General features: G+C 43.1%; 1 pseudogene; it reads left to right on the top strand.

Moving 5' to 3' along the window:
* The first annotated feature begins 24,290 nt into the window (after positions 1–24,290).
* LOC123462161 lies at positions 24,291–26,105 on the top strand (annotated as a pseudogene).
* The last annotated feature ends 356 nt before the right edge of the window (positions 26,106–26,461 follow it).

The raw sequence follows: 26,461 nt of genomic DNA, 5'->3' as shown, positions 1-26,461 counted from the left end.
TGTTCTCTTATTGCTTTTTAAGATCTGTAGGCAGGGCTGGAGAGATGGCTTAGCGGTTAAGCACTTGCCTGTGAAGCCTAAGGACCCTGGTTTGAGGCTCAATTCCCCAGGACCCACGTTAGCCAGATGCACAAGGGGGCGCACGTGTCTGCAGTTAGTTTGCAGTGGCTGGAAGCCCTGGAGTGCCCATTCTCTCCTCTCTCTCTCTCTCTCTCTCTGTCACTTTCAAATAAATAAATAAAAATGAACAAAAAAAATTTAAAAAAAAACAAGATCTGTAGGCAGAGACCTCAGTACTGCCTGGAGTCTGGACTCTTGGCACCTCTGGAGATGCTTGGTACAAGGTTGTGCTCAGTACATCAGTACACCTTCTCATAGGGACCCAGTGGTGACCCTGGGCACCTCATAGCTGGCCTACACAGACCGTTAAACCTGTGTGGTACTCTGGGGCTGCTGCAGTCCTTCGTGGTGTGTGTTTGTGTGTGTGTGTGTGTGTGTGTGTGTCAATCTAGAGAAACATTCTTTCTGCATATTTTTCTACTTTAAAGCATGGTGATGAGTAACTAAGCAGTTTGTTAATGTTTCTGCACTTGAATCACACTCCCTTGCCTCTCTGCATGGTAAAAAGGTGTCAGCTGACACTTTACTCTTTTTTATTGACAGCTTCCATAATTATAGACAATAAGCCGTGGCATTTCCCTCCCCTACCCCACTTTACCCTTCACAACTCCACTCTCCATCACATCCCCTCCCCGCTCAACTAGTCTCTCTTCTATTTTGATGTCATCATTGGCTGGCACTTTTGACACCAACAATCCCGACTACATCGAGAACCCTATGAACTACCTCACAATTGCCGTGCAGAAGTCAGATTGTGTCTCTGTCTGCTCAGTCCTGGCTGTGTACCCATGACTCGCCCCCACCTGGAAGGTCATAAGGTAATAGTGAGTGCCCATGTCAAGCTCAGGGGAGCACAAACCTCCTTTATTTATTAGTTTATTTTTTTAGAGAGGGAGAGAAGGAGAGAGAGAGAACTGGCATGCCAGGGCCTCTGCCACTGCAGTCAAACTCCAGATGCTTGAGCCACCTAGTGGGCATGTGCGACCTTGCACTTGCCTCACCTTTGTGCATCTGGCTAAAGTGGGATCTGGAGAGTTGAACATGGGTCCTTAGGCTTTCCATGCAAATGCCTTAAACACTAAGCAATCTCTCCAGCCCAAGCATCCTTTCTTGGTTCTGGGAGGACTTGGCTGTCACTGAGGCTGTTTGTTCCCATAGATTGTGTTCAGGACTAAGTGAGATTGTGCCCTGGCAGTGGTGTGTCTGGGAGGGAAAGGACCTGGGGATCTGGTGGGTGACATTCACCACCCCGCAAAAAGATGCACTTTGCCCAGAACCACCATTTCTTAGACCTGTGCAAAGTCCATTTTCCATTTGTAAAGAATGTTCCGGATGCCATCTAGCATACCTCGCATAAATGGCACATGATAGAATACTGCACGAAGAGCATCCCACGGTTCTCTGTGCCCACAGAGATACCTGGGAAGGAGCTGCTCGTGTTCCCTCATTGCTCAAACACGCAAAAGCACCCGTGGCTATAGAAAGTCTCCCAGGAACTAAACAGAACAGAAAGCACACAAAACTTCGAGCTCTGCCTCTTTTCTTGAGCTATTAATCTCATCCTAAACTCACCCAGGCTCCTCTAAGTGTGCTGGAGGGGGAGGGGGTTGCACAGGAGCTAAGGACTGACACCCCCCTGACTTCCTGTAAGTGCTCATCTTTCCACCCTGATTGTGAGAAGGACCAGAAAGACAAGAGCTGAGTAGGCTTTGGGCTCAGAAGGAGGTCAGCTTCCCCTCTGCAGTGTGTGATATTTGGGGAGCTACTGCCGGAGGGCTGAGCAACGGCCGTCACGCTCTTCTAGTGATTTTTCACTAGAGGACTGGTACCTGGGCTTCACTAACTCAAGTATTTAAGCCAACTCCTACTTACTCTGAGTGTACTTGCAATAATCAATTTGTAAACATGGAATCAGCTTCAAGTGAAAAATGTTAGACATGAAGTTAAGTGGACATCCTCAGGGAGAAGTACTCAAATAGATATGGCAGCTGCCTCATGCTGAGCTGTGACGGCATAAAGTACCCCTGATGCATAAGCAGGCAGGTCTCCAGCCAGGTCACTTAGCTGATTTATGCTTCTGAATCAATCAAAATCTCCTGGATACTCAAACCTGTTTTCACTGCCACGAGAAACCATCCCACCAGTTAATCACACTGTTGTAAAGGTTCCCAGAATGCACTGAAATCAAACACTGTCCCATTTAAAATTAAATTAGGTCTCACTAATATTTTCCATTTTATTTATCTATTTGTGCATGCATGCGTATTTTGGTATGGATGTGTGGGTGTGACATGGACGTATATGGTTAAGCACGTGCTGTGGGGTGCACATGGGCATCAGAGAATAACCTCATGGTGTTCAGAGAAACATTTAAAATATATGCATATATATATATATATATATATATATATATATATATATTTATTTATTTATTTATTTATTTGAGACAGAGAAAGGCAGAGAGGGAGAATAGACACACCAGGGCCTCCAGCCACTGCAAATGAACTCCAGATGCATGCGCTCTCTTGTGCATCTGGCTTAGGTGGATCCTGGAGATTGAAACGGGGATCCTTTAATTCTGCAGGCAAATGCCTTAACTGCTAAGCCATCTCTCCAGCCCCAGAGAAACTTTTTTTAAGGGAGCAGTAAATTCCTTCAGTTTTGGTATAGGGGACAGTTCCATTAAAACAAAAAATCCACATTGAATTTCTCTGAAGGAGTTTTAGAATGTCTAATGTCAGAAGGGAGCAAGTACTTTACAGGCCTCTTCAATTTTTCAGAAAAGAAAAATTTCATGGGATGAGAAATTTTCTGTAGAGTAAGAAGTTGCTTCCGGGGCGCGGTGGCGCACGCCTTTAATCCCAGCCCTTGGGAGGCAGAGGTAGGAAGATCACTGTGAGTTAGAGGCCAGCCTGAGACTACATAGTGAATGCCAGATTTCAGGTCAGCCTGGGCTAGAGAAAGACGCTACCTGAAAAAATAAAACAAAACAAAACAAAAAACAAAAGAAAAACAGGAAAAAAGAATAGAAAAGAAAATGAATTTACTAATGGGAAAACATTTCAAGTAGCTATGAGGAACCGCAAGCCCCAGTCCTGCAGTGGCGTCTGGGTACAGTGAGTGAGGGTTCTTCCTGGGGAATAGCCCCAGGCTCCCCTTTTAGGAAGTGGGTCTGAACTGTTTCATTTGTAAGGTGTAGGCCTCCACATGCCTAAGGCTCCCCTTAGGCGTTACAAAGATCAAAGTAAACAGACCAAGGAGAAATGTGAGGAAAAGCTTCTTGATTTGTTTGAGGACCTTCACTGTTGAAGTAAGCTTTTAGGGAAAACAGTGAAGAGGCAGTAGGAAAATTAGACAATGTGTGCGTGTCTGCAGTGGCAAGAGACCCTAGTGCACCCATGTACATATATGCAAAAAAGAAAAATTCTAGAAATAGACTAAACTTAGTGTGTGTTTCTCCACATAGCTAACAATTTGGCACCATTATTTTGAAGCAATTTAGATTTTCTCTATTAATATAAAATTTGCCATATGATAGCCTCCTATCAGCTCTCAGAGACTATCCAGATTATCACAGGGCCATCATAAAGGGCTGTCTAAAGGGGACTCACTCATCAAAGGAGGGTCTTATTTTGTCCATTGTCCTATGTTTTAACCTTTTGACCTACAGAGCGGGAGTGGTAGATGTTGTTCCAACAATTATACTGGACTAAAGCATACCCTGAGGATGGATGCCGTACCGTCGATGGAACCACGTACTGACAGCATCTGGCGGGAGAGCTGTGGGCTTTGAAGAATTAGTGTACGTTAACTGTACAATGGACCAGGTTTCATTGTGAGTTTCATATTCATCCGTGCATACAATCTACTTTGATTTTACTCACACCCTCTCTTTTCTTTGAAGAATTAGTGCGCATTAACTACACAACGCACTGGGTTTCACTGTGAGTTTCATATTCACCCATGCATACAATCTACTTCGATCTTATTCACACCTCGTCTCTTCTTTCCTCAGCCTCCTTCCTCTGCCCTGAAAGTGCTCCTTCTATTTCCATGTCACCTTTTTGGTTTGCTCAGGTTACACAAATGAAAGGACACATGGTGGCTGTTTTGATGACACGACACAAGTGCCTTCCCAGTTCTAGCCTGACCACCTCTAGATTATCGTCTACAAAATATCATACAAAGTTCTACTCCCACCTTGGATGATTGGGGTTGTTCTCTTACGTTGTTCTAGAACTTCCTCCAGCACTTTGCAGTCAGGAAGCAATGAGCTGCAGGAAATTCTAAAACTTAAAATAAGAGTGCTCCCCCCCCACCCCACGCTCATTACGTCCTGCCATTATGTTCTGTTGGGCTTTGACCCAGATGCAATGGAGCCAGCCAACCACAGAGGGAAACCTCTGAAGCGCACGGGTTAAAGTAAATCTTTCCTCCCTTCAATCTGTTGCTCTCGGGTATGTGTCCCAGCGACAGAAGCGGACTGGCAACACACACACAAGTCAGAGCTCCCTGGCTTTCTGGCTTACCTCAGTGGCCTCCCCATGACTCCGGGCTCAAGCTTCCCTCATTCAAGTGTGCAGTCAGCTGCTGTGGCTGTTTCCCCGCCTCCTCTTTCCCAGGTTTCTTCTTGTTCAGCACATTCCACCTAAATCTGGACATTCTGCACCAACGCGAGCATGTCAAGTTCTATCTCTTCTACTGGCCGCTCATGGAAGATGCCACATCTTCATAGAGACACCTGCCCTGTCTTCACATAGCTAACTCCTCTTCCGGGGGGTCACAGTTTAAAATTCTGCTTTCTCAGCCTGGCGTGGTGGCGCACGCTTTTAATCCCAGCACTTGGGAGGCAGAGGTAGGAGGATCGCCGTGAGTTCGAGGCCACCCTGAGACTACATAGTTAATTCCAGGTCAGCCTGGGCCAGAGTGAGACCCTACCTCGAAAAAAAACAAAACAAAAAAAAAAATTCTGCTTTCTCCGAAATGCCTCTCCTGACCTTTCTATCTAAAGCTGATCGCCCGTGATTCTCCACACCCCACATTGCTCCGTTTGTTACACGCAGGATATGTAGAGGTTATGCTTGATGTTTGTTACCTAGAATGAAATAACAAACAATGAGGGAACAACCACATCTACTTTCTTCAACATCATTTCACCTAAATCAGAGTCTAGCATAAACAGAAAAAAAAGCAAAGAAAAAAATGGGTTTCTTTATTCTAATTATTGCTATACACTTCAATGTAGTTTAATAATTGATGGTGTAATGGCCCCGAACATTATGATAGTTTTAGCATAGTTTTTCAATTTCGTAAGTTGCTGGTGTTTTTTTTTTTTTTTGGTATTTCAAAACACTTTTGAGTGTTTTATTGTAACTATGGAGGATATTAGGGAAAAAAGTATATTTTTGTCTTTTATTCCAGTATTACAATATGTTTCTTCACTTGTTTATTTGTGTGTGCATGTGACATCCAATAAAATTTGTGTGATTTATTTAGAGTTTACACATTTCTTTTAAATTTATTTTAAAGTACAATTTTTGTTTTGCATTAATAATCTATTTTAACTCAGATTTGACAAACAATTATTAGTATATTTGTATGTCAGATTTGTATGAATCTGGCTGATAGACATTTTTCTGAGTTCACCTAGGAATTTTAGCATGGCTTTTAGTTTGTTTCTTAGATTGGAATATAACAAATTTAACATATAAGCTGAAATGGTTTTATTACTTTTTCTGGTAATTTATTCAGATTATTTTTTTCTCATTATTATACTGGTTATAATACCTTAGTAGCATGCATTCAGTAATAATGGAATAGCAGTATACTCTTTCTGTTTTTTTATTTAAAGGTAATTCCATTTTCCCATCACAAAATATTATGTTGATCTTGATTCAAATTTTTATCCCTTTAGGAAAGTATTCTGCCCTACAATCCTGTGCTTTCATTTGTACTGAATTAATACAAGAAATATTTTAATAGTACACGATAATATTTTCCAGCCTCGTGGACTTACTAGATTAGTATTTATTATTGAGTCTCGTGTTTTACTTGACGCTTTAACTAATGCAATAAACGTTTATCGTAAGATTTTTCCTTTTGTTTTTCACTGTGTTAGACATGTGTGATATCAAATATGCCACTGATCACTTAACACGATGCGCTTTTTCATTCTTTCACAAGGTGCTTTTCCTCTTCCTCAGTTGATCCTTCTTGTTCTCACTGTTCTAGACGGTGTCGTGCCAAGTATGATGGAACATGAGGTCCACTCAGCAGAGCTGTTTTCTCATCCACAAGCCCTAGAGCTACGGGGAACTTCCTGAGACTACCGAGCTTGTCTTCAGGGTTTGGAATTTCTGTTTAATTTCTTTTAAGCAATCTCATTTTGAGCAAGAGGAAACTCTCATGACATGTCAGGAGTTCAGTTATGATACACCTAAGTAGAAATACATCAGCAATACTTGGTCCAGAAAGCTTGCGGGTTGGTTTATTTTTATTTTTTTTTTTCAGACCCATCATTATGATCACCATGACCACAGCCACCACTGCGGCCACCACTACCATTGTTTTTATTTGTAGTTGCTCACACGAACCCAGCACATCAGTACTTTCTCAGCATCAAAATGATGTGGCTATATGAAATTGCAAGGCGATTATTTTCATCTTTCTGCTCCTAATACAGGAGTGTGGGAAAAGGCAGACTCCACGGCAGCTCCCTCAGCCAGTTCATTGACATGCTGCTTTGCAGATGGGCAAGCTGAAGTTAGCACTGCCTATTTGGTGTGGTAGCCATCTGTGCCCGCCAGGGTCTTCTGTGACCAGCTGTGAGCATGTGGCGTGATTCCATGTCCTTCCAGACGTGTGGTTTGGTCCTAGGCCATCTTCCTGAAGAAAGATGACGGACATCAGAAACACCCTCACTGGCCCACCGGCCTGTTTTCCCTCCCAGGCCCAACCACTCTGGACTGGAGGATAGTAGATGACTGCTTCTTACATGATCAGTGGAGCTTTTAACTTTTCCTCCCTTCTGGTTCCATCAGTACTGACATAGCAGAAGTAATCTTTATTACCACTGTCTCAAGATTAGGATCTGATGAAAAGTCTTGTCCTTGTTGCTCTGTGACTCTTCAGGGTGAGCTTGGGGGAGGCAACAGTCAGAACGGGCATTCAACTCACATTAGCTCATTTGGCAAATAAGTGCTGAGTATCCACCGGGTGCCAGGCACTGTGGTTCCAGGCATTGGAATATAGCAGTGGGATTGTTTTCATTCACAGAGAGAATTTGGCTTCTTGGGATCTGACCTGGTAATTATCCCAGCCATTTCATTAAAAAATATATATAGCTTATCTTGTATTATATAAGTTTCTAAGATACTACATATATCTTATCTTGAATTGGCTGTTGTGATTTTTTAAAAAAATGATTTGTAAATGGACAAAATAGAGTACTAAAGGGGATATAAAGGGGACTTCATATGAGATCTATCATTCACCAAATAAATTTCCACTAATCTTGGACCTGGGTTCATGGTGGACCAATGACATCCATGAACTTAGAACTCTCTGGGCCCTTTCAGAAGAGCTTCACTGTGGGTTGGCAATTCTGATCACAAGAAAATGTTTCTAAGGTACTTTATTCATTTAGATACTGGTTAGCATGTGTTAATATAAGATTTCTTAAAATTTATAGACTATTGATACAAGTGGATTCTCACAAATCTTCAAGCTTCTATAATCAAATACAAAGGTATGGATATGTTTCTAAAATTATATACTTATTTTCACATGTTGACCCCAATAATATGTAAAAATCTCTGTAAAATAGTAGACAGCATTTAAACTGTTCTAATGAGTATATTCATAGTCTTACAACACATTATTTTATTCATTTTATTGTAGCATCATTCTATTTGAAAGCATGGCTGCAAACCTTCATTTCTTCAAGGCACGATTTTGAGTACAAGACTCTTCTTTCTAGCTCATTTCTATGTGGACCAAGGGTTGAATATGCACAACTCCACCCTGCTTGTGGTCTACTTTTCTAAGCAGTGTTATGCCGTCCCATGCAAATGCGGATCCATCACTCATTTTGCTCCTGAAGATGTTTCTTGTTCCTTGTTTAAATAGTAGAAACTTCAACTGTGTCTGGATAAGCTGCCACTGTCCCAGTGAAAGCTTGTCCAGAATTGCTGCCAAATAAATTGAGCACTAGCTTTTTGAATATTTATTTGTAAGACCCCCAAAACCTTTTGTTTTAGTTTCTAGGTGGCGATTTAGCTGTGCATGATTTGTCCTCAAGACACGAGTCCCTTCCGTCCACTGAAGGAGGTTCAAGACCTGCAGAGCCCAGCTCCTGAGAAGGGCAGCAGCACATGGGAACTGAGCCCTGTCCTGATGGTTCTTGATTCTACCAGGCCAGCTACTGGCCCAAGGCAACAGCTGTAGTGGATAATTTTTTGAAATTCGTTGTGCCTCATACTCCGTTTAGTAGGGTGTAGAGAGTTGAAAATCAATCCCTTACCTGGGACCTGGTTGGGGAAAAAAGACCAAAGGTGGGGAAACAAAATCACAAAAGCAATTACAATACTGTGCTCGGGTGCTATAGGAGCAGAGTTTTCCAGAGTAGATGAGAGTGTTCATGTTCAGACAGCGACCACTAGTTAGCAATTAGGTGGGTACTCATTTTATTACTCTCTTAGGAACCATTATGCTAATAATAGCCAGATTGTAATTGGGTAATTGTCTCCAATTTTAGAAAAGACACAACTGTGAAAAGGAATCTAACAATTACCTCCAAACTAAGGATTAAAAGTGTGCTTCAGTTCCAGAGGGTGTTGCTATCAAGGGTAAGAACTGAAATCAAAATAGAAAAGGAACTGGCTGCAAAGAAGAGGGCCAGTGGAGAGTGGATGAGGGAGGAAACAAGGAGGGTGTGGGAAGAAATTAGCAGGGTGCATCTGCATGGAGGTTGGCAATGAGCTTTTGATCAGAGAGACCTACAAGGTTTCCTAAAAGAAAGACAGATTTCTGTTAGAGTACTTGATGACCCACCAAAAGTTAGTGGTAAGACCCTACTGCTGAAGACACTTTATGCAGTTGACACTTAAAAATGGAATGGCATGGCTGGAAGCTGGAAGAGAGTCAGTCCCCAGACAGTCAGCATGTCTAGCGCCAGAAGGTACTACATGGGCGACTGGGGGAAAATGACCAATAGCTGTCCAAGCAACTCATGGTCTAACCTACTTAGCAGCAAATAACCTGTCATGATGCCCACACAAGTGCAATAGTGGCACACAGCCATGGTGGGAAACCAACTGCTCTTTATTTGGCTAACTGATTCCCTCAGTGGTACGGGATCCATAGCTGGAGCTGGGAAACATGTCAGAACCATATCCAAACATAAGCCTGCTCTCCATTATCAAGCTACCACCAATCGTGGGCTACAAGAGGGCCTACACCTATTAAATTAAATTTAAAAAGTAAGGTTATTTCATTTGTCAGGTGCTAACTTTACTCTCCATAGAGAATCTGCTTCTCTTTTTCAGATAGATGTAGCTCCTAAGAAGAGAGCCACCCCATCATACCTCAAAAGGGTCCTGGCTGAAACTAAGAACAATTGGCAAAACAAGCAAGGGTGCTGTTTTCTTGGTGAACCAGGTACTAGAACAAGGGTGAAGGAGATCAACACAGAGAAAAATCAACTCCTACCAAATCAGATATCCAGAGACCCAGAGGCCCCCAACAGCTCATCACTGAAGCAGACTAAAAATGAACCCACCATGGCTCAGGGAAATTTTGTGGAAGAGGGGCAGAAAGAATGTCAGAGCCACATGTTGGGTCATGATATGCAGAGACGTTTATCCTACCCATAACTGTGGGCTAACTCCAGAATGCATGACCCATATACCTCAATCAGGAGGGGCCAGGGGGAGGGGTTAGGACATGGATGAGCCTAACAATGGTACCAAATTGACTATATTTGCTGAGTATAAAACTAATTCATAAAAAAATTGTTAGAAAAGGAAAAAAAAAAAGGAAAAACATTTAAAATTGAAAGCTGAAGATGAGAAGTGGGTAATTACTTAGTAGTAAGAAGTGAGAGGAGACAGGTATGCTTTCAAGCTTCAGCATCCTGAGAATAGATCCCAGCACCTTCCTCATGAAACAACTTCTTTTTATTTCTCAATCAGTGTTAGGGATATATGTAAGGCAACTTCCCTTTACTCTTCAGGCAAAGTTAAGGCCGTGGCTACTACCTAATTATGACCTTAGTTACAACTGACCCATGAATTTAGGGTCACTGAAACTGCATGGCAAGGTGTGGTTTACTCCTTAGGACCTGGACATACAGGTGCAGGAACAATAAAGTGAGACTCACAGACATAATAATTATACAATTACATACAAAACATATTTTTGAATTCTTTTGGAAACAAATCATACTTTAGCTCAGGATGGTCTTAAACTTTCAGCAATCCTCCTGGACTGTTGGTATGAGCCATTATGTCTATCTTCCAAAATGCACTGTTTCAAAAAAATCTTATTTATTTTAGTTTTAGTTCTATGAGAACTTAGATTTTTAAAAATATTTTATTAAGCCAAAAAAGATATTTTACTTTTACTTATTTATGAAAGAGATTGAGAAAGAGAGAGATAATATGGGCATGTCAGGGCCTTCAGCTGCTGCAAATGAACTCCAAACCACCTTGTGCATCTGGCTTACCTGGGTCCTGGGGAAATCTAACCTGGTCCTCTGCCTTTGCAGGCAAACACCTTAACCATTAAGCCATGGATCCAGCCCTTGAGAACTAAAATATTTTAAATGAAAAACCTGTGTAGGGGGTAAAAAGTTCTTCCAAAGTTGTGATAATGCTATTGTTTTTTTTTTTAATTTTTTTGTTCATTTTTATTTATTTATTTGAGAATGACTGAGAGAGGGGGGGGGACGCAAATAGGGAGAGAGAGAGAATGGGCATGCCAGGGCCTCCAGCCACTGCAAACGAAATCCAGATGCGTGCGCCCCCTTGTGCATCTGGGTAACGTGGGTCCTAGGGAATCGAGCCTTGAACTGGGGTCCTTAGGCTTCACAGGCAAGCCCTTAACCGCTAAGTCACCTCTCCAGCCTAGTGTTATTTTTTTTTAATGAACAGAAAATGTACAGAACACTGTGAAGTTTTCAGGAAGTATTCAGGAATAATTAATTGGCATGTTTCTCTTTATATCAGGGTTTTTCAAGGTTGACGGATTTATATTTCAGAATGGATGCTTCTCACCCATGGGTGACTGTCATGGGCATTGTCGGAGGTTTAAAAGCATCCCTGGGTGCTGCCCTCTAGGTTCCAGTAGCACCCAAAGCCCACTGCAGCCACAAGTGAAAACAATAGCCCATGTGTGCGAATAACAGAAAAGGTAGATGTGTCGACCAGTGGCCCTTTGTACTTCATGACTTTGGATAGTTTTAAACGTTATATTTACACCACACATGTTTTCTAAAAAAATGCTTCTCAGTTTCTTTCCTAAATGTAGGGTTGATTTATTTGAGATGAAGAACACTGAAGACATAATCAAATTTCATCAGTGGGAGTATTTTAGGAAGACACCAATTCCAGTACCTAAGAGACACTTAATTCTATCATCCTTCACTGGTCACTGCAAAATTAAAATAAATTTTAATAATCTAGACCTATTGAGAATATTAATTACTTTTCCAGGGGGAATTTTCAGTGCATTGATTGTCCCGCAAATAAACAAACTAATCCTGCAAATGCACCAGAGACATCGTTACGCTCCCCATACGGAACAGAAGTGACAAGAGCACAGACTGGAGGAGCAGCCTCGGGAAGCCCGTGAGAAGCCCTAGCTTACATTACACCAGCTTGTCATGTTTCAGTGATTACATGTTTAAGATAAGCAATTGATGTCACATATTACGTGGCTGACAGGTCTTGTTCTTTCTTCCTCATCAAGTTAATTTGTTATCCTTTTAAGATAACATCACTATCAAGTATGCAGTCACTCCTTAGCATCTATGCTGTCACTCAGTAAATATTTGCTGGCTGAAAGAATTGATGGTGACAAGGTGCCACAGGCTTTCTTTAGTGCAAAAGTAAGTCCTTTACCGACTAGCTTGAGAAGTTAGGGTAAAGCCCTGCAGTTAATATCTTGGAGCCCAACTTTGAGAACCACCCACTTCCCCAGGGTTTCAGGAGTGCTGGCTGCAAATGTTTCACAGGCCGAACTTCCTAGGAACCAAGTCACTCAAGGGAAGGTGGGGCAGCCTGCGTCCAATGGTGCCTCACTTAGCCTGGGAAACTTGCCTCATTTTCAGTATCTGTGAAGGGTCACCCTTGTACCAATGCTTTTGGTGGGACATCCAGAGGTGGTTTCAATCACACACATGCTCAACTTCTTCCTCTATCCAGTCCCCTCAAACATGACTCCTCAGCATGGCCCAGAAAGCTTCCCATACACATGCAATTCCAGTCAGATTGCTGGGGACCTGGATCTATAGTTGTTTGCACCATGAGTTTACTACAGAAGAATGATCAACAAAAAGTTACACCAGACAGCTTCTGGCCTATGGGCTCCATCACAGATGGAAAGTAAAGGGGGCAGTGCATCAGGAGCCCCACATTGTGGTTGCTGAAGCTCACAGGTGGGAAGCTGGGCTGAGCTGCTGCAATTGCCCGAGGTGTGGTTCTTCTGTCTCTTAGCCAACCGGAGGACATTTGGTAAAGTTTACTGATAATCCTGATAATCACAGTGTTGATTTGTTAGTGGCGTCTAGTGAGAAGCTGCCAGAGATTGGACGCCTGCACATGGAATAGTGCCACCCACACCTATTAGGACGGGTCTTTTTACATCAATTAACCTAATCTAGGAAATGCCTCAGACATGAGCAGAGATTTGTTTCCATGGAGATTCCAAATCCTATCAGGTTACTAATTAAGAGTAATCATCACAACCCCAGCCCTTGTCAACTTCACATTCAGACACATCACTTAAATTATAACATTCCTTCCCGCCCTGTAGATTTTCGTGTCCATTTTATAATGAAAAATACATTTCTTTAAATGCCTAAAAATCTGCATAGTCTTTAACAGTCTTAACAATATTCGAAAGCCAACAGTTGAAAGTCTCTTATGTGAGCTAGACAGGTGGCATAGCAATTGAGGCACTTGCCTGCGAAGCCTAAGGACCCAGGTTCGATTCTCCAGTACCCACATAAACCAGATGCGCAAGGTGGCACATGCTTCCGGAGTTTTTTGCAGTGACTGGAGGCCCTGGTGTGCCCATTCTCTATCTCTATCTGTCTCTTCTTCTTCTCTCTCTCTCTCTCCCTCTCCCTCAAAAAATAAATAAGATCTTCTTTTAACAAAAGAAAGTCTCTTATGTGACTCAAATCAGTTACTTGACCAAGAGTCCTGATAAAGTTAATAAATGCTTTGCGTACTTCCAATGTGCAGTGATGCAGAGCGCAGATTCTCATTCTGAAAGGGAGGAATGGGGCCATAGCAAGGACAGATCAGATCACAACAAGACTGAAACACGGCAAGGCAAGCACCAGTCAGCAGCTCCATGTCAAGTGTGCAGCATCATGACAGAATCATCTGGGCTCCAAAGGGCTGGAGTTGCCTCGTCCTTCAGCTCTGCCAGCTGCAACAGAGCCTCCACCCCAGCCTGTCCCTTTTTCTAAGAGGATGTCCTATGGTCCTGATACTCTAACGTTCTGGATTCTTCATTTCAACTTATCCTTTGACTCGACAGATTCATGCAGTGGCCTCTTTGCAGGAACTCTGACCCTGCCACACACATCCTGGGTTCATCTGTTCTTTGTAGCCATGTCGCAAGACTCCATGACTGCCTCAACTGTCCATCTTTCATACCTACAAAGCCAGCACCACATGGATGAGACTGCCAAGTTCTGCTGCCAGCTTGAGATGCAGCCAGCCCCTCTTCATCCTCATATGTGGCCCTCTGCATCTGCCTGGCTGGTTGATTTTGAACAAGTAAGCCCTTTAGTAGCAATTTTCATTATGGCTGTCTCCTTTCAAATGTGTTTTCTTTCTCAAAATTTAGAGCCTTCAGGGCTTGAGAGATGGCTTAGCAGGTAAGGCACTTGCCTGCAAAGCCTAAGGATGCATGTTCGACTCTCTGGATCCCAATAAGCCAGACACACAAAGGTGAGGCAAGCACAAGGTTGCACATGGCCACTAGGTGGCAAAAGCATCTGGAGTTCTATTGCAGTGGCTGAGGCCCTGGTGTGCCAATTCTCTCTCCCTCTCTCCCTCTTATTCTCTCTAAAATAAAAAAAAAAAAGTAGAGCCTTCATTAGGTTGAGTTCTTACCCTCAATATACCTTTCCTACTATCTGACTGAAGAAAAGAGATAGGTTTGTCTTTAATCCTGCCAAACTTGTTAACAATTATACCTGTTTGACAGATGTATTTTTTTTGTCTGCTATTTAAAAATCAGTCACAGAGCTTTCCCTATCTATCTTTCTTTCATATCATTTTGCTCTCCTTTTCAGTAGACTTGAGTAATATCATTAAACAGTCACCATGTCACAGCCTGCATATTATGATACTTGGAAATATCCTATGCCAAAGAAACTCATCCATTATTCCTGATTCAGCCTCATTCACAGTCTGTGACAAGGGGAAAATGCAGACAGGTGCTTTGTCAGAACATTGCATGCATGGGCTCTAGACCAGTTCTTCATAGACTCTTTATTCCTCTCTGAAATATAATGATCTTGGCCACTAATATCCACATATCTCTAAACGTCTGGTTTTCTAAATTCCCACAGGAACTGTCTATTAAGCTCTGTGTATAGAATTGCAGGGCTTTTTCATTCCAAAATTTTTTGTATCCCTCCCACAAACTAGTTCAGATGGCTATGAACTACATGTCTGGTTTATTTTGGTCCTACTTCTCAGCCTCAGTTTTATTAGTTTCTTTTATCATGTGGTGACAAAATAAATACCTAACAAAAGCAACTTAAGGAAGGAAGAAAGAAAGGTTTTATTTTGCCTCCCAGTTTCAGGGTTCAGTCCATCATGGTGGGACCATCATGGGTCAAGAGAGAGAGGCAGCTGGTTACCCCACACATGTAGTTATGCAGCAGATGAATGCTAGTCTTTAGCTCTTTTTCTTCTGCCTGGGATCCCAACATAAGGAATGGTGCTCCTCACAATTAAGGTAGACCTTTCCACCTCAATCTCATGTAATCTCACCTCATCTAATCTAATCTAATCTACTAAATCCCCCAAAGTGATCAGAAGTTTTTTTCCCCATGGTAATTGTACATCCAATAATCAAAACCGTGATTGATCACCAATTTAGGGCAAAGTGTTAAGGTTATAAATCCCATGGTCATACACAAACAGGCTCAGCCGTTTAGGAATCACTGGACTTCAGGCCCAAGTACTTAAGTATAAGGGCAGCAAAACTTTAGAGAAGTTTGAATTCTCTATTTAAACTAAGGGATATAGTAATGCTATGCCAAGAGGAGAACTGAGATTGGAAGGGCTAGAACCTTGGAATGTAAGATTTGGGTCAGCTTGCTTAAAAGCCTTGCATATGAGGACTGAGGATACCTCTTCCTCCTCTTCTTCTCTTGACTGGCAGACGTGCCCCTTTCCTTACTTGAAGAAGACACAGAATATTTTACCCTGAAAGGCCACCTGCGTATTTCTTGCACCTCTTCTCATACCAATAATCACAGTCAAGTAAAAGCAAACCCTACCCAACGAAGTGCTGGGCTTGATAGCTGGAAGAAGGAACTGTGTGGAAGAATGAATATGAGTGTGTGTGTGTGTGTGGGGGGGGCTTCTTCTAGAAGGCTTTGGAGTAAGAGGGAAAGAACATAAATTGAATAAGGGAGAGTTCATCATTATGAATTTTTCATCCAGTAATACAATAGAAAACCCCCTGGAAAACCCCCGAGGAGATGGCACTAGACCCAGTTCTGGGTTGACTCCTAGAACCTTGGACCGCGAAGCTTATATTAAGTGAAGCAGACGCTAGGCCCTCCATTGCAGATGGTGAGTGATGGGAGAGAATTCAGAACGTGGAAAAGCCACAGCGAGCATGCCATGTGAGTCTTCTGTTTGTGTAGAGTCCTACACCCTGGTTCAATTAGGAAGCCCAGTTCTATGACGTCATTCCTGATCAGGCCTGGCCTAAACGAAACAAGACCACTGGCTTTCTCTGCAGTGTGGCTTCCCATCCCACCTGAGAGACCCATAAACAGTGCCTTGTCATGTCTGCAGCTTTGTGACAACCTGATCCTTAAATGACTAAATAAAATCTCACACGCGCGCACACACACACACACACACACACACACACTACTTGATACCACTTTACTAATCAGAAGATGGTAAAGTCCAACCCTAAGTAGATCCTTACTGCTCTCCATTGGTATATCAGCAGAGAAATTTGCTCTTGTATCTCCCATTTTGAAAAGGAAAAAAAGCTCTCCCAGTCTTTCTCAACTACCTCAGTTTCTCTGTACTGCGTTGTTGTAGATTGTATCTGTATAATCTCTAAAGGCCAATGTATCTATGACTCGGTTCACAGACTGGCACCATCAGATGGTGATGAAAGAGATGAGGCCTCGTTGGAGGTCCTCGCGTCATGAGGTGTGCCTTTGCAGGGAACTGTGTGGTGATCCACTCCAGTTTTTTCCTTTGGGGTTGTGAATTGAGCAGTTCTGCAGAACCGCATGTACTCACGAGGGTGTATGATGTCCTTCTTCACCATGGGCCCCAAGAATGAGGCCAGATAATCATCACCTAGAAGCTAGAACAGTGTGAGCGCAAATAAACCTTTGTATAATTGCCTCGGGAATTTTGTCATAGGATCAACGGCTGACTAATATACCAATGTTCCTTATTCAATGCTCACCTGATACATATCACGTGGGTGGTGTGCGTGTGTGTATGTGGATATGATCACAATGTTTACGCAGGTGCACATGCATGAATATGCACATGTGTGTGGAGACCAGTGTTCAGCGTCAGGTACCTGCTCAGTTACTTTCCATCTTATTTTCTGAGACAGGGTCTCCCGTTGATTCTTCAGCTCATCTATTCAGCTAGGCTATTTAGCAAACAAATCCCAGGGATCTTCCTGTCTCTGTTTCCCTAGTGATGAGATTATAGGATTTGCTGCTGTGGCCCACTTTTTATGTGGGTACTAAGGATCCAAACTCATGTCTTCAGGGTTATACAGCAAGCACATTACTGGTTGAGCCAGCCCCTCAGGTCTCAATGCCTGACTTTTAGGCTCAAACCAAAGTGAGCCCTACAGTCCTGTAATATTAATTCAAGTAAAAATAATAGCATCTGGATAGAGAGATGGCTTAGTGGTTAAGGTGCTTACCTGTGAAGACTAAGGACTCAGGTTTGATTCCTCAGTACCCACATAAGCCACATGCACGAGGTGGCACATGCATCTGGAGTTCATTTTCAGGGGCTAGAGGTCTTGGCATGCTCATTCTCTCTCTTTCTCTCTCTGTCTCCATCTCCAAAATAGATTAAATATTTTTTTTTTTAAACCTGATATACAGCTGGGCATGGTGGCACACGCCTTTAATCCCAGCATTTGGGAGGCAGAGGTAGGAGGATTGCCATGAGTTCAAGGCCACCCTGAGACTACATAGTGAATTCCAGGTCAGCCTGGGCTAGAGAAAAAAACCCTACCTCAAAAAACCAAAAGAAAGAAAGAAAGAAAGAAACCAATAACAACAACAAAATCCTGATAGACTCTATTACAAGCAAACTTGTATGGATAAAACATTACAGCCAACAAAAGATTTCTATTGAGAAACATGAGCATAATTTCACAATCAGTGCATTGTAAGGCTGTGAATTAAAATTCAAAAGCTAGGAAGGATTGCTTAGCAGTTAAGGCACTTGCCTGCAAAGCCTAAGGACCCAGGTTTGACTCCCCAGGACCCACATAAGCCAGATGCACAAGGAGTTTATTTGCAGTGGCTATAGGCCCTGACATACCCATTCTCTCCCTCTCTCTTTCTCTCCTTCTTTCTCCTTCTCTCTCAAATAAATAAATAAAGTAAAATAAAGAATACCAGAAGTAATTTTTAAAAATATTTTATTTATTTCTTTATTCATTTACTTGAGAAAAAGAGATAGAGAGAGAAAGAAAGAGAGAATGGGTGTGCCAGGGCCTCCAGCCACTGCAAACAAACTCCAGATGCATGCGCCCCTTGTGCAGCTGGCTTATGTGGGCCCTGGGGAATTAAACGGGGATGCTTCAACTTTGCATGCATGCGCCTTAACCACTAAGCCATTTCTCCAGCCCCAGAAGCCTTTTTATAAAATAAATGAATAAAATTCAAAAGCTGATTTTTTTTTGGCATGTGTAGGATGTAGTATGTGGGGCACAAGAATGTGTGTGTGTGTGTGTGTGTGTGTGTGTGTGTGTGTGTGTGCAGTAACATACCCTATGCACATGTAAGTGGAGCACAAAGGAGCACTTTGAATATCCTCTGCTTTACCTCACCCGCAGGCTGCATAGAGATTCTCAGTAGATCTGGAGTTGCCACTTTCAGTCAGAATGGCTGACCAGAAACCCCCCAACAATCCTGCAGTCTCTGCTCCCCACTGAACTGGGGTTACAGGGCAGGTGTGGCCACATCCATCTGTTCACATGGGTGCTGAGGAATGAGACTCAGGAAACGCACATGGCAGTTGTGCTGCAAAAGCTCTTACCCACCGAGTCATCTCCGGCCTCCAGATTTTTAATTTTTGTCATGGAAAATTATCTCTCTATGGATTTCTGAGGGAGTTTCTTGGAGCCTGGTTGTAATGATTATATTTCACATGGCCTAAATGAAATTTGGCTTGGTAGCTTGAAGGGGTAATAGCCTCCCATGAAAACTAAAGGGAACTAAAGAGTTAATAGCTATCCCTAAAGCTTGTGGGCAATGAAGTTTGACACCCTTCCCTAATTAATGGACTCCCCTTAGCCTAGATGGCCTTGAAAAACTAGAGACCATCTGAGTCTCCTCCCTTAGACATTCCTGGCTGAAAAAGCCTATTCTGAACAAGGACACAGCAGCTACAATTTTCTTATCAACTGCACCTGGTCCAGTATGTTTTTCTTAGGATCCTCCTTATAAACCCTAGCCTGGCTCAATGCCTCAGACTTCATCCTGCGGGAGAGCTGAGGCCCCTCGCTGTTTTCTCTCAATAAAACAGTCTTCTCTGTAGAGATCAAATCCAGTGTTCTCTTTTGCTTTTCTCTTACACTTTAAATTATTAGCAATGCCACATAGCATGCTGACCTCTCCTCAGCACTTTCTCACTATAGCTCATCAAAAATAAACAGAATTCTCACTTTTCACACAAGCAAGCCTATTTGATCTGGAAATTCTTTTGTGTTTGTTTAGTGTAGGGCTAAGGTGTAAAATATATTTCATGTCTGAGTCTATTCCCTTTTAGTTGTACTTCATAGTATTTTGGAACAAAATGTTTTGAATCTTGATGTTTGAGCTCTTTTTAAGACATTCTTTGCAGCAAAGTGAAAAGAAACCAGACACTTGTCACATATCATTAAATACAATATATCTTAATTATATTGTGCATTATATTCTCTAGAAAATGACTAGCTGCAAGAACATCCAAACTTTCAATAAAACTGCAGAGAGCTAATAACAACAAGGTGTCAAAAACTGCTGCATCAAAACATAGAATAAATCCAGTGAATAGGTGAAAAGAAGAAAATATTTTGAAATGTTATATGGAAATGAGCTGAAAAGTAATTGAAAATATGTTTGGATATGCAATACAGTGAAACAATAAATTTTTGGATAAAACTATATGTAGAAAGCATCAGAAAGCCTGGGTACTGGGGCTGGGGAGGTGGGAGATGACTCAGTAGATAAATCACTGGCCTTGGAAGCATGAGGAACTGAATTTGAATGCCCAGCATCCACATTTTAAAAAATCTAGGGCTGAGGAATGGCTTAGTGGTTAAGGTGATTGCTTGTGAAGTCTAAGGACCCAGGTTCAATTCCCCAGTACCCATGTGAGCCAAATACACAAGGTGGCACATACATCTGGAGTTCATTTGTAGTCGCTGGAAGCCCTGGCATGCCTATTCTCTGTGTGTGTCTGTCTCTTCCTCTCTCTCGCTGTCTCCCTTCCTCTCTCACTGTTCATAAATAAATAAATAAATAATAAATTTAAGAAAGCAAGGTGTTTTTTGCTATAATCCCACCACTGGGGATACAGTTATAAGAGGATCCCTGTACTTTACTGTCCAACCAAATAAGTGAGTTTCAAATAGGTGAGCTCCAGGTACAGCGAGAGATCCTGTCTAGAAAAATACAAAGTGGAAAGTAATTGAGGAAGACACGCAGCAGCTCCCGGGTCCTCCACACGCACCAGCTTACACACTCAGCTGCGTGCAGTGCACTCGTACACATGAGAAAGCTTGGGCTCAGAATACTCAAAATGATACACCACAACCGAAATGCACAACTCCATATGTGTTAACATAGAGATTTATCTATTTATGAGCAGAATAGGTCTTTATTTTACTGCCCTTTTATTTTGTGAACAATAAGGGAACTATTTTCTGCTACCTTAGGTAGCTGCAAAATTATTCATTTATTTTGGAATTTTACCGCTACTTTTACGGTTGGGTTTGATTCAATTAACTTTTCAGATTCTGTAATACGTACACCAATACTCACTTATTACGTAGTTACCTACTAATTAACTCGTGTTAATAATTATAACTAAGTAACAATTCACAGAGATTTTAAAGTCTTCAGTAGTATCTGCTATGCAATAGCACCCAAGAATAGACACAACACGCAAGAAAATATTAAAAACAAAGATTTTAAAATGAATTTTGACTTCATAGTCGTCACTGGAAGCTTTATTCCCTGGGGTGATGCAAAATCAAGTTGTTTTTGTTTTTTTAACCCAGCTAGGACACAAATGACAGAACAAAGAACGACTACGCCAAATCAGGTTTGGTGAACCAATGAGTTTATTGGGGTTACTTTCAGAGCAGGATGAAGGGCTTGCTTACAGGAGCAATGGATGACTTAAAGGCAGCCCCAGAAGTCTGATCCCATCCTTGATAATGAGTTTCCGTAACTGCTGCTTCAACCAGAAAGCCCGCCCCAGGATAGGCTACGGAATAACCTACAGAAGCTGCATCTCTAGAGAGCACTGGACGACTTACAGGCAGCTCAACCAGAGCATCTACTTTCTGTAGTTGTTTCCCCTTTATGTAGCCTCAGGGCAGGGTCACACAACTCTTCTCCAGACTTGTGTCTCTGGAACGCCCTTCCTGCCCACGTCCCTGGAAGAAATGTTCTAGCCTCTAACATAACCTTAGAGAGTAGTTGTTGTGGCCTTTTAAATTTTGGGTCTTCCAGACTTGATTTCCTGAATCAGGTCTCCTTTCTCTCTTCAGGAGAGAATATTTCAATTCCAAACCATATGCTACACAACACTCCACCCCTTTCTCCAGCTCTTCCACTCTTTCCAACTCCTCTTCCATAAACTTTAGCTGAGCCGTGGAGGGGTGAGATACGTGACAGCCCATGACAACACAGTTGGCCACTATGTCACAGCATCAGTCACTTAGCCTGCAGTGCTTGATCACTTATGAGTCTTCCTACCAGCCACCACTTCCAAGTGCAAAAAGTTCTCCTCCAAGACCATGGCACACAGTGGCAGTAATAGCAGCAATCTTCTATGAGCTCAAGCATTAGAGGCTTCGCAAAAAGTTTAATAGGACCATAGCACTCATTCAATAAGACAATCACAGTGAATTCCCAAATAGGGCTTATGACCTCTCCAGCAACAGGATTTTTGATCAGGATTACAGCATGAGGCATGAACTCCCTCCTGTAGAGGGGGTCTTGAATCCAATCAAAAAGGTGATCACTGTGCCCACCAGAGTTGTGCCATGATTACAAAAGTAGGCACATCCTGCCTGGCATGTTGGTGTTTGAAGGGTTAATGACTCTCCCTGCAAACCACAGGGAACTGAAGGGTTAACGACTGTCCCTAAGACTATAAGGCCTTGAAGAAAGATCAGAGGCATTCAGTCCCAGACAAGCCTGACAACTCCCCTGTTGGATAAATTTCCCTTAACTCAGAAAGCCTTGAAGGAACAGAAACCATCTGGGGTGTCCACCCTGGACAATTTTGCTGAAAAAGCTTATTCTGAGCAAGGACACAACTACAGTTCATTACCTACTTCCCTTGGATCTGAACCTGGTCCAGTCTGGTTTTGTTATTAGGGATTCTCATTATAAGCTTGGAATCAAGCCTAGATCAGTGCTTTATCCCCTTTCTGTGCTTCAGTAAACAGCGTCTGTCTGCTGAGGTTGAGTCCGGTGTTTTCCTTTGCTATTCTCTCTCACTTTCCTAACACGCCGTGGCACACAGGGTTATTCTCTCTCACTTTCCTAACACGCCGTGGCACACGGGGTTATTCTCTCTCACTTTCCTAACACGCCGTGGCACACAGGGTTGTTGTCTCTCACTTTCCTAACACGCCGTGGCACACGGGGTTGTTGTCTCTCACTTTCCTAACACGCCATGGCACACGGGGTTGTTGTCTCTCACTTTCCTAACACGTCATGGCACACAGGGTCCAGGGTGGAGTAGGGCTGATGAGCACGCTCCCCCATGTGGCCTACGCAGTCCCTTCCAGCACTATGAAAGCCAGTCAGCAGTGGAGTCCAAGCCTGATTTCTCCATGACCAAAGCATGCCATGTCTTCAGCAATAAGGTCTTACCATTTAGCTACAGAATGTATCCAACAACAATGGCAATAACATTTTTTTCACTTTGGGGGCCCCATGGGCCTCCCTGACCAGCAGCTGTTATGGAGGCAGTTCATCCCTGACACGGCGATGCTCATTTAATAACCTGATGGCCTTTCCACCCAGGCAGAATAACTTCTTTAAACTCTTCAGCTGTGGTCTTGATTGCCTTCCAGATACATTTCTTCACATGCAAGATGCCCAGAGGTTAGCACCTTCTAGAGAGTTGTTGGCCAGGGAGGTCCCTGATGCCCCCCAAATATTACAGGCCATTGCCAAGGCCCTTGGTTTCCCACCAGGAATAGATGGCAAGACCCTATTGCTGAAGACTCCACATACTTGGGCTGCAAGGTCACTGAGAAACCCTGCTGGAGCTGAGCTGAAAACTTCCTCCATGTAGACCAGCTGACAGAAAGCTGGAAGAAGCCACGCTGCATGCAGTTCAAGGAGAGAGACAGAAATCACCAGTGAAAATACCCAACAGTGGACACTGTAAGCCTTACATGTAGCCAGCCAGGCCAAATGAGCCAACTGGTGCAATAGTGGGATGTCTGTTATGGGGGAAACCAAGTGCCCTCTAATTGAACTGGCCCACTACATCGGAGGGAATCTATCCCTGATCCTGAAAACCTACAACAGGGGTAGTCATGAGACCTAGGAGTGCAACATCTGCTACTGTCTGGCTAAAAGTATATACTATGCTTATCAAACTGCCCAGTAAGCACTTCTCTTAATGTTCATACTCTTATATTATTGCTACTCTCACTTTTGGTAGACAAGACTCAGAAGGCATCATGGTGCTGAGAAGTGACAGAGGAGTGCTCAGCACTGAAATATCTCAATCACACCTTCCATGGCTCAGGGTCCATTGAGGAAGAGGTGGAAGAAAGAATGTAATATCCAAAGGAAGTCTAGGACTCCTTATAACATGCTCCCCCAGACACAAAATGGCCTGGATATCCATGACCTCACAGTGCCTGACACTACCTACACAAGACCATCATGATAGGGAGAAAAGATCATGACATCAAAATAAAAGAGAAACTGATTGAGAGAGGGAGGGGATATGATGGAGAGTGGAGTTTCAAAGGGGAAAGTTGGGGGAGGGAAGGAATTACCGTGGGATATTGTTTACAATTATGGAAGTTGTCAAAAAAAGAACCTTAAGCAAACCTACTAATTAAAAATAATATTGGAGGGCGGCGCGAGGGGCAGGGTGGCCGGGGCGCGCTCCCTCGGCCCCCAGCTCGCGGCCCGCCCCGCTGCCCCGCCGCCCCGGCCCCCCGGATGAGGGTATATATTCCCCACGGGCGCGGAACTCCGATGACTGGCCGAGCCCAGGGAGCCAGAGCCGGGCGGAGCTGCGGATCGAGTGGAGGGAGGTTCCCAGCTGTTACACTTGCGCTTGCACAAAGCTTGGCTACCAGGACACTATGAATGTCAGTGACCTCAAACTGAGATTGTCCAAAGCTGGACAAGAGCATGTGCTGCAGTTCTGGAATGAGCTGGAAGAAGCCCAGCAGGCAGATCTTTATGCAGAGCTCCAAGCTGTTGACTTTGAAGAGCTGAACTACTTCTTCCAAAAGGCCATTGAAGGGTTTAACCAGTCCTCTCGCCAGGAGAAGGTGGATGCACGAATGGAGCCTGTCCCTCGGGAGGTGTTGGGCAGTGCCACCAGGGATCAAGATCAGCTCCAGGCCTGGGAAACTGAAGGACTTTTCCAGATTTCCCAGAACAAAGTAGCAGTTCTTCTTCTAGCTGGTGGACAAGGGACAAGACTTGGAGTTGCATATCCCAAAGGGATGTATGATGTTGGTTTGCCATCCCATAAGACACTTTTTCAGATTCAAGCAGAACGCATCCTGAAGCTACAGCAGTTAGCTGAGAAACGTTATGGCAACAAATGTGTCATTCCATGGTATATAATGACCAGTGGTAGAACAATGGAGTCTACGAAGGAGTTCTTCATCAAGCACAAGTATTTTGGTTTAAAAAAAGAAAATGTCATCTTTTTTCAGCAGGGAATGCTACCTGCAATGAGTTTTGATGGGAAAATTATTTTGGAAGAGAAAAACAAAGTCTCTATGGCTCCAGATGGCAATGGTGGCCTCTATCGGGCTCTTGCAGCCCAGAACATTGTGGAAGACATGGAGCAAAGAGGCATTTGGAGCATTCATGTCTACTGTGTGGACAACATTCTGGTGAAAGTGGCAGACCCACGGTTCATTGGATTTTGCATTCAGAAAGGAGCAGACTGTGGGGCAAAGGTGGTAGAGAAAACGAACCCCACAGAACCAGTTGGAGTGGTTTGCCGAGTGGACAGAGTATACCAGGTGGTAAAATATAGTGAGATTTCTCTGGCAACAGCTCAGAAACGAAGCTCAGATGGACGTCTGCTGTTCAATGCTGGAAACATTGCCAATCATTTCTTCACCGTACCATTTCTGAGAGATGTTGTCAATGTTTTTGAGCCTCAGTTGCAACGCCATGTAGCTCAAAAGAAGATTCCGTATGTGGATTCGCAGGGACAGTTAATTAAGCCAGATAAACCGAATGGAATAAAGATGGAAAAATTTGTCTTTGACATCTTCCAGTTTGCAAAGAAGTTCGTGGTGTATGAAGTGTTACGGGAAGATGAGTTCTCCCCGCTCAAGAATGCGGACAGTCAGAACGGGAAGGACAACCCTACTACTGCCAGGCATGCTCTGCTGTCCCTTCATCACTGCTGGGTCCTCAATACGGGGGCCACTTCATAGATGAAAATGGCTCTCACCTCCCAGCAATTCCCCGCTTGAAGGATGCCAATGATGTACCAATCCAGTGTGAAATCTCTCCCCTCATCTCTTATGCTGGAGAAGGAATAGAAAGTTACGTGGCTGGTAAAGAATTCCATGCACCTTTAGTCATTGATGAGAATGGAGTCCATGAGCTGGTCAAAAATGGTCTATGAACCATAGACCACATTCTCCCACAATAGGGAATAGCTTTTATTTTTGATAGATCAACTGTGAACTGACAGGACCTCTCCTGGAAAACTGAAGTTAGAACATTCACAGGGTTTCACTGTGCTTGCTGCTGTCTGAGAAACGACTGCAAACTCCCAAGGCCACAGGACTGAACTTCAGATAGCATTTTTATGATTCTCAACTGATTGAAGGTCTTATTTATATTTTTTACCTGTGATTTTTTTCAAGCCAAGGAAAACATTGGCCACCCAGGAAATTTCCTGCACCTTGACTGTGGTTGGGATGTTCACCATGACTTGACTTGGCGCTGGAAACATTTGTTTTTGAAGTTGTACATGGTAGTAATCAGTCATTGTACATGTCAGAAGGTTTCTATGGTACTAAAAATTTGTTTTATTTTGTCAAGCATTAAATTTTTTTTAAGAAAAAAAAATAATAATATTGGGCTGGAGAGATGGCTTAGCGGTTAAGCGCTTGCCTGTGAAACCTAAGGACCCCAGTTTGAGGCTCGACTCCCCAGGACCCATGTTAGCCAGATGCACAAGGGGGC

Source organism: Jaculus jaculus, chromosome 7, assembly GCF_020740685.1.
Source record: "Jaculus jaculus isolate mJacJac1 chromosome 7, mJacJac1.mat.Y.cur, whole genome shotgun sequence".
Lineage (NCBI taxonomy): Eukaryota > Metazoa > Chordata > Mammalia > Rodentia > Dipodidae > Jaculus > Jaculus jaculus.
The sequence above is the reverse complement of the archived record's forward strand: the minus strand, read 5'-3'. Positions and strand labels throughout refer to the sequence as shown.